Consider the following 8,304-nt stretch of genomic DNA (forward strand, 5'->3'; position numbering starts at 1 on the left):
CACTTTTACACTCGACCATCCTGACTTTTGGACGACCTCGTCCCTTCGAAACAACTTATAATCCTTCAAGTGAAGCGGCACACTTTTACACCTCTTTGGTCTACTGTTATCTTGGCTTAAATTTTTATTTGGATCGTCGTTGCATTGATTTGTACTATTGTTGTCGTTTATGGGTTCACAAGCAATGAAGTTTTTNAGGGGAAAGTGGATGCACAGATCAATGAATTGCTAGCGTTAGGACTGATTGAACCGGTGGTAAGTGAGATAGCACACCCGGTAGTATGTGTTCATAAGAAAGACGGAACAATCAGGTTATGCATTGATTTCAGAAGTTTGAATGCTCTTACCGTTCCGGATGCATATCCAATGCAAAATATGATGGAGTTGAATTTCTTAGTAGGAAAGAAGAAATTCATTACTGTGCTAGATATGTTGAAGGGATATTGGGCTATACCGATGGAGAACGGCAGCAAACACCTCACAGCATTCCGAACTCACCGAGGCCAGTACCAATGGAATGTATTACCCTTTGGATTAAGAAATGCTGCTGCAACCTACCAAAGAGCTATGTCTAAAGTGGTTCAGTCCATGTCTGATTTCACTTGTGCTTATATCGATGATTTAGCAGTATTTTCTGATACGTGGGAGGAACATTTGATTCATCTTGAAGAAGTTTTTAAGAGATTGGAATATTTTAATTTCTCCGTGAACTTGAGAAAGTGCGAATTTGCTAGACAAAAGGTTAAATACTTAGGACATATTATTGGTTCAGGTAAACATGCTCCTGACAAAGAACGAATAAGAGTAATACAGAAATTAGAGGCACCCAAAACCAAAAAACAACTGAGAAGTGCTTTGGGATTATGCAACTTTTACAGGCAGTATATTCCAAACTTCGCAAAGATTGCTCTTCCACTAACAGAGCTTACTAAAAAGAAAGTTCCTAATGAGATTCCTTGGAGCGAAGAAGCTGAGAAGGCATTCAAGGAATTGAAGACGTCGCTATGTAAGATCGCAGAGTTACAAGTCCCAGACATAGAGAAACCATACTACTTGCATACGGATGCATCTCAAAATGCGGTCGGATGTTGTTTAGGTCAGTTAGATGAAGAAGGAAATATTCGTCCCATAGCTTTCGGTAGCCAGAAGCTGAATTCAACTCAACAGAAATGGTCTACAATTGAAAGGGAAGCTTATGCTATTATTTGGGCTTTGCAGAGATTTGAAACCTTACTCTGTGGTGCTAAGATTATTTTATTAACTGATCATAATCCCCTAGTATTTCTGACGAGTGCGACACCCCAAAGCCCGAGGTTGCAGAGATGGGCGTTAGCCATTCAACGCCATGATATTGAGGCAAGTCACATCAAAGGATCGAAACTTAGTAATGCAGATGCATTGTCCAGACTGTAAATATAAACTAAAATAAGACTCTGAACATTTTTTCCTATTATTATTATTAGGTGATTAAAGTAAATACCTAGTGTTAAGTTAAACCTAAGATTCAGTGAATATTTGGGTGAATGTGAAACATAGTTTGTTTATGTGTAAAGTGTGACCCTTAAATTATTTGCCATATTCGATCTTTGGATCTAATATGACTCTGGGGGGAAGGTGTCAGGGTCACGTGATGTAATAACACGCATTTTCTGATGTTGCGAGCTAAAAGCTTGATATTATAGATATGATTTTTTTTTTTTGTTTTGGTTTTTTGAACGATGGATGGGAAAGAATAATAAAATGGTGAATTAGTTTTTGTAGAATTTTGCGTTATTTCTTTTGTAAAAGGTTACGACTGACAGATATGTACAGTCACGGAAAAAAGTATCCGGAAAGTAACAAATAATCTTTTTTTTTAAAAAAAAAACAGATAATTCTCAGGCACACAACAAATACGGCGTTGTTTGTGCCCTTTCCTAGAAATGACAAAACGCTGCATTTGTTGTGTGTCTGAGAAGTATCTATATCAAAAAATAGACGATCCTTTAGTTGTTATTTTCCGGACACTTTTTTTCCCGTGACTGTACATATAAGTACATTAGAGTGTCATGGTTATCAATTTAAAATAACAAGAGTACATTGCTCTTATTGCTCTTATACAAATAAAAATAAATAGATTTCTGAAAGAAAGAATGTTTGTATTTTGTACACTGCAAATATTTATTTTAACATATTATGAGATAATTTATGTAACCACACAGCGTAGAAGGAAGTGCTGACAGACACAGGTCGAGTTAGACAGACATAGGTCTGCCAGTAGAAAAGACGTGCCATTTTGTATTATGAATATATTATTACAGTTTGATTTAGACTATTAAAGTGACATTATGAATTAAATATTATGAATAATATTTATGAATTAATATTTATTATATTACACTGGCACTAATTTAAAATATATTTTCCAGAAATCAATTATAAAAAAAATAAATTATCCAGCAATTTTTTGTTTTGCGGACCATTTGGCGCCCCTTTGTGAGTAGCGCCCGGGGCATGATGCCCCCCCTTGCCCACCCCTCGCTACGCCACTGTATCAGGGGGACCAACGTTGATCCCACAGTAAGGGCAGATAGTATAGAGAATAAAAGAATATCCATGCCCTTCTCGGGATTCTAACCCAGAACCTTCCTGATGCAATGGCTGTTCAGTCACCCCTACACAGTCCGATCGGCAAGTATAATACTTGTAAATTTTTTAATAAATAAAATGTACTTGTTATCTGTGAAGTATAATGTTTGTAGAACCTTTTGTGGAAAAAAAATCATAAACATATCATTAAACAAAGCAACAAACCTGCTTGTACTACGTAACTTCATTGTTTTTATTACCTATAATTATCTTAAATAAATACTGTGTTCGATAAATTTCACGTTTAAGGTAAAACTCAAAATTCAATTAATAAGTTATCTAAAAATAAGAAATTCTTTGAATTATTTTACTGCTTACATAAAATTCGTAATTTTTACCATAACGTTTGTTAAAAATATCTTTTTTGATAAATTTAAAAATGGGGCTATATTTCTCCCTGCTCTTTACTAGCATAACCAAGCTCTTTACATAAACAAGCTTTTAAGAAAATTTCTATGAACTCTTTTGAAAAAATTCTTTATTATTAAACTACTGTTTCATGTTGTATTTATTATGAGTTTTATCACTGTTTCCATTATTTAAATTTTTACTATTAATTGTCTCTCTATATTACTAAATCCTAAGAGCCATGACCGCTTTGGATGTTTAATTTAATCTTGTAAATGGTTTTACTGCGCAAAAACGATGATTCTTAGAAGAAATGTACACTTAGTACAATTTAATAAAAAATATTTACTAGCAATTTGATAATTAGTTTGAGAGTTATTAATTGTTAAATTGTAGGAAAAAAAACATACTGGTCACTCTGCGGGCAGCAAGAATGCAACTAAGAATTGAAATTTGAAGTGCTGAAAGGGCTATGTTTGTTTATGAACTTCAAAATTTCAAATTGCTCAAAAATTATTGCAATTTTGAATGTTTTTTTGTGTATTTCTCTCACTTTCACTTTTTTTGCCTTACGTTACATTTTGTTTTGTTGCGCAAAAACTAGTAGACTTTGAAATTATGAACGTGAAATTTAGAAGGTGAGTAGAAAATTGAACAGAGTATGATGAAATAAAAGAAAATAAAATTTAAGAAATAAGAATTATCAACTGTTAAACTTGTAGCAAAAATTATAGAGGGTGAAAATATAGATAATAGCATAGATAGAAAAATAGGGATGTGTCTATTGCCTGATGAAATGTAACAACTAAGTTGCAATTTGATGTGCAGAAAGGGCTTTCTTCATTAATAAATTGAACGCAAGTTTCTTTCATATTTTTAGTTTGTTCAAAAGTTACTCCACTTTTAAGTGATTTTTATGGCGATTTTTGTACCCTTTGTTGCTTTATTTATGCATTTAATTCTATAAGCTTGCACTTAATGTTTGTTGTCAAAAATAACAAAACTAATAAAAAACAAAAATAAATGTTTAATATCAAAAATAACAAAAAAATCAACTAAACTAAAAAAAAAAAATTTTAAAAAATAAATAAGAGAGGGCAAGGTAAGATGTTGCCAGATTTAAATCGCATCATTTAATCGACATTTTTATAAATTAAAAGACAAAGAGAGTTGAAAGACATTTTCAACTGAAACTATTATGTGCCATATGATTATCGTTATATAACGTTTAGAATCAAAATTATTCCTCTTTTATTGCTTCATATTCTGTTGCACTTTCTCTACTTGTAAGTTAAAGTGTTTTGTTTTTAAGTACCGTTGATTATTTTTAAAATACAGGTTCATTCCGTTATAAATAACTTATTAAATGTTTTTGCCTAAAATTATGATAATTTTGTATTTTATAAAGATAATTATCTTTATTATCATTATTTTTTTTAAAAAAAATATCGATGTTTGATAAAAAAAAAAAGGATAAATAATAGGCAACCACGGAAGTGGTGGGCAAAGCAAGTGAGTTACAGAACTTCCTTGTCACATATATAAATATCAATTAAAAACAACAAAAAATTAGACTATATAAACAGTGTAATGTATTAGTTTTATTTTTACCAATGAATGCGATTCATTGGTTCATGTGTAAGTACATGATTTATATAAGAATTTATGCATCAATTTATGAGAGCCGCATAAATTCTTTATATCTTTCAAATAGCAGATGATTTTTATGCAGATGATTTTGTCTTCTGAGATCGCTTATCAAGGTCTAAAGAAAAGGTGACGTAAAGAAACTAGTTCTTACATTGAAAAGTTCGAGTTGTAGTTTTATCTCCTATCATAAAAAGCTTGTAACATTATTACTTCTTGGATCATTTCTTTTTCTGCTTTGGAATTAATGTGAAAATTTACTGTGATAAAAAAAGCATTGAATTAGCATTATCTGAAATTTATTTGGGTTTATAAAATAAGAATTATCAACTGTTAAACCTGTAGCAAAAAATATAGAGGGTGAAAATATAGATAATAACATAGATGAAAAAATAGGGATGTATCTGTTGCCTGATGAAATGCAACAAAATGTTATGTTAACAGATGTTAACATAAGTTTTAGTCTAAATATTCATTTATCTCTCTATTGTTTAGTGACTTATCTAGTTAATTACTTCGATAAGAGATTTTTATTTATGGCAGATTTTCTTCGCTCTCTAATAAATGTTGGAATGATTATTTCGTAAATTTTATTTTTGTAATATGTGGCCAAGCTCCTTGATAGTCGAGCCATTTTTCAAAATTTGAAATTTTTCGAGAGAGCCGCAATTAAATACGTATTTAAAAGGTATGCAAAAAAGGTATTAAATTTTTTTTTACAGAAATTATGTTTATTGAAAACATATAAATAAAAGTAAAAAATATGTACATTGAATACACAAGAGCGACCTTTGTGCTAAAATACAAACTAAAGTAAACAACGTTTAAGAGCACAAAAATATTTATAAATGCAGACAGCTGTTTTGGATGCTCAAAGGGCAACCTTCATCAGTGCAACAGGTTGCCCTTTGCTGTTGCACTGATGAAGGTTGCCCTTTGAGCATTCGAAACAGCTGTCTGCATTTATAAATATTTTTGTGCTCTTAAACGTTGTTTACCTTAGTATGTACATTGAATTTAAAAATTAAACACATTTATTTTACTTCTCTTGATAATTCTTTAAAATTTGGTGAATTTTAAAGTACTTTTATTAATTAGTGACAGCACTTCTCAATAATTCTTTGAGATGCTGGTTAGTTAAGACTCATCGGTGCTTGGATTTCACGAATTTTAAAGGTAAATAAAATGATTCACATAAGTACGTTGTTCCGAATATTGAAATAATTCGACAAGTAGCCTTTTTTAATTCAGGATACTTCGATTCTGGTACAAATTTCCAAAATTCGGAACATACGGAACGATAATAATTTTTTAAAATATAATAGCACAAAAATGAAAAAGGAAGTCGGGTACATTTATCGAGAGCCATGAATAATCCTTCAAAGAGCCGCATGTGGCTCGCGAGCCGCAGGTTGGCCACCCCTGTAATGTAGTATTAGTTTATAATTGCTTTTGTGATATTATTACCTTTTGTGATAAGTATTATTTCAAATTTTGTGATAAGTATTACCTACATTTAACAGTGATCTCAGCTAACAAAGAAGTAATTTCACTCATGAAAGTTAAGGAAGGAATAAACTTCCTTTTCCATAATCAAGTAATTTTATTATCTGAAGTATGGAATAGTTTTGACAAATTTAAAGTTATGCCTCACAAGTTTTAAAAAACTTTTTTTTCGGTTTTTTACTTAGGTTAGTTTTAAAAAAGTGTTCCTGTCTTTCTTTTCCGCAAATTCGAAAATTAAAATTCATTGTCTGTCACTAAAAAAAAAATCTTGTTAGTGATTGCATTATAGCATACGTGGAATAATAATAGAAAAATACACATAAGCATAAATTAAAGAGATAAAAGTTAATTTTTCATAAAGAGATATAATTTAATTTTATTAAATTACATCTCCCCGTTTTTAAACATTATAGAAGAAAACTTTGTAAAAAAGTTCATGTGTTGCTGATTTTGTTATATTTTTTTTAACTGTTGCTTTTTAAAACACAAAAAGCAAAAGGGGATTAATTTCTTAATATTTAATAGCATAATTTAATGACTTATTTAGTATGCTGATAAAAGTTTGTAAACTATCTATAGCTGTTTATGACTTATTTCTATTATAACTATTCAATATTAAGATTATTGTAAGTCACTGTTCAGTATAAGAAGAACACGAAAAATTGATAAGTTTAGACATGTTTTTATTTTAGATCCTACGACTACCATTCTATGTCTACCTTTTAAAAGAAAAGTCAAATATTTCTCCTTTTAACAACATCGAAATTGTTGAAATACGATTCAACAAAAAGCTGCATTCGTTAACGTGCTTATCATCTGTCTATTGAAAAATTACTTCTAAAATTATTCGAAGAACAAGGAAGTAATAATAGTAATGAATAGAACTCAACGAGTCCTCATTCTTACATTTCGTAATTACTACGTCACTAGGGAAGAGACAATTGAGCCTATACAACTTGAGGGTCAGAAATCGCTATTTGTCGGAAAAAAATTATGTATGTGTTATGTATAAAAAAAAAAAAAAAACACGTTTTTATGATTGATTTTGTAACTTAAGTTATCGTTGACATAAATTAATTGATAAATTTTAAGTTTTACCCTTCGAACCATTAAGATAAAGTTTTAGTATGTGAAAATCCGATCATTAGACCAAAAGTTATTGATATGCTCACTTTTTTGTTCATTGTACACTAATAACAATAAGAAAAGAAGCAAAATGTCTGCATTTTCCTTGAACAAGAAACAAAAGAAACGCAATGTTAAGCTGAAAATAAAAGACTTTTTAATAAATTATCTTATTTTTTTAGTTATGCGTAGTAAAGTATAAATAGCTTTTAGAAACATTTTAGTAAAACATTAACCTTGAATATCTGCTTCAAATATTGACTACGCATCATCGAGACAGATTAAGTTCTAAGGGCGTCACTGCTTGCTTTATCACAGGAAATTATTTATTTCTGCTCCGGCCTATTCACTCGCCTGTATTAGTCGATTGCAGATGTTTTTTTTTTCTTTTTAATTTTCAGATCCACAGATTTTTACTTGAAGTTGTTTACATGAGAGAGAAGATCATCAACGAACCTCTTGTTTTTCCCAGATATCTAACACTCATTATGAGAAAAGTTTGAATATTTTTATTTTTTATTTTCTGGACCAAAATTTTTTTCAAGAGACCATTTTATTTGAAAGAGAAGTTCTTCAACGAACTTTTTGTTTTTCCTATAGCTCAAACATTCATCACGCGGGCATTTGGAATTTTCTGGACCACAGGTTTTTACAAGAACCCGTTTATTTGGAACAGAAGCTTGTCGATGAACTCTTTATTTTTTCACATAATTCTAACAATCATCTTGCGGACAGTTTTAATTTAATTTTTTATTTTCTGGACTACAGGATCCTAATAGAACTTCAATGGATTCTGTTTTCTGACCCCCCAAAATATAGGGGGTAGCCGCAATCTGGGAAATATGGTCCCCGTAGTTTGGTCAAAAGAGCGATCCAAAGTTTGGACACCTAAGTGTTAATTTCTCATTTTGAGTATTTCACCATATCTCGAGAACGGTTTGAGCGAATTGAAAACTTTTTGCACACAATTATAAAATGTGTTCATGCGCAGAAAATTCTATGCAAAAAAAAAATATATTTTATTAAATATTTATTATTCATTTAATATTG

Source organism: Parasteatoda tepidariorum, chromosome 6, assembly GCF_043381705.1.
Source record: "Parasteatoda tepidariorum isolate YZ-2023 chromosome 6, CAS_Ptep_4.0, whole genome shotgun sequence".
NCBI lineage: Eukaryota > Metazoa > Arthropoda > Arachnida > Araneae > Theridiidae > Parasteatoda > Parasteatoda tepidariorum.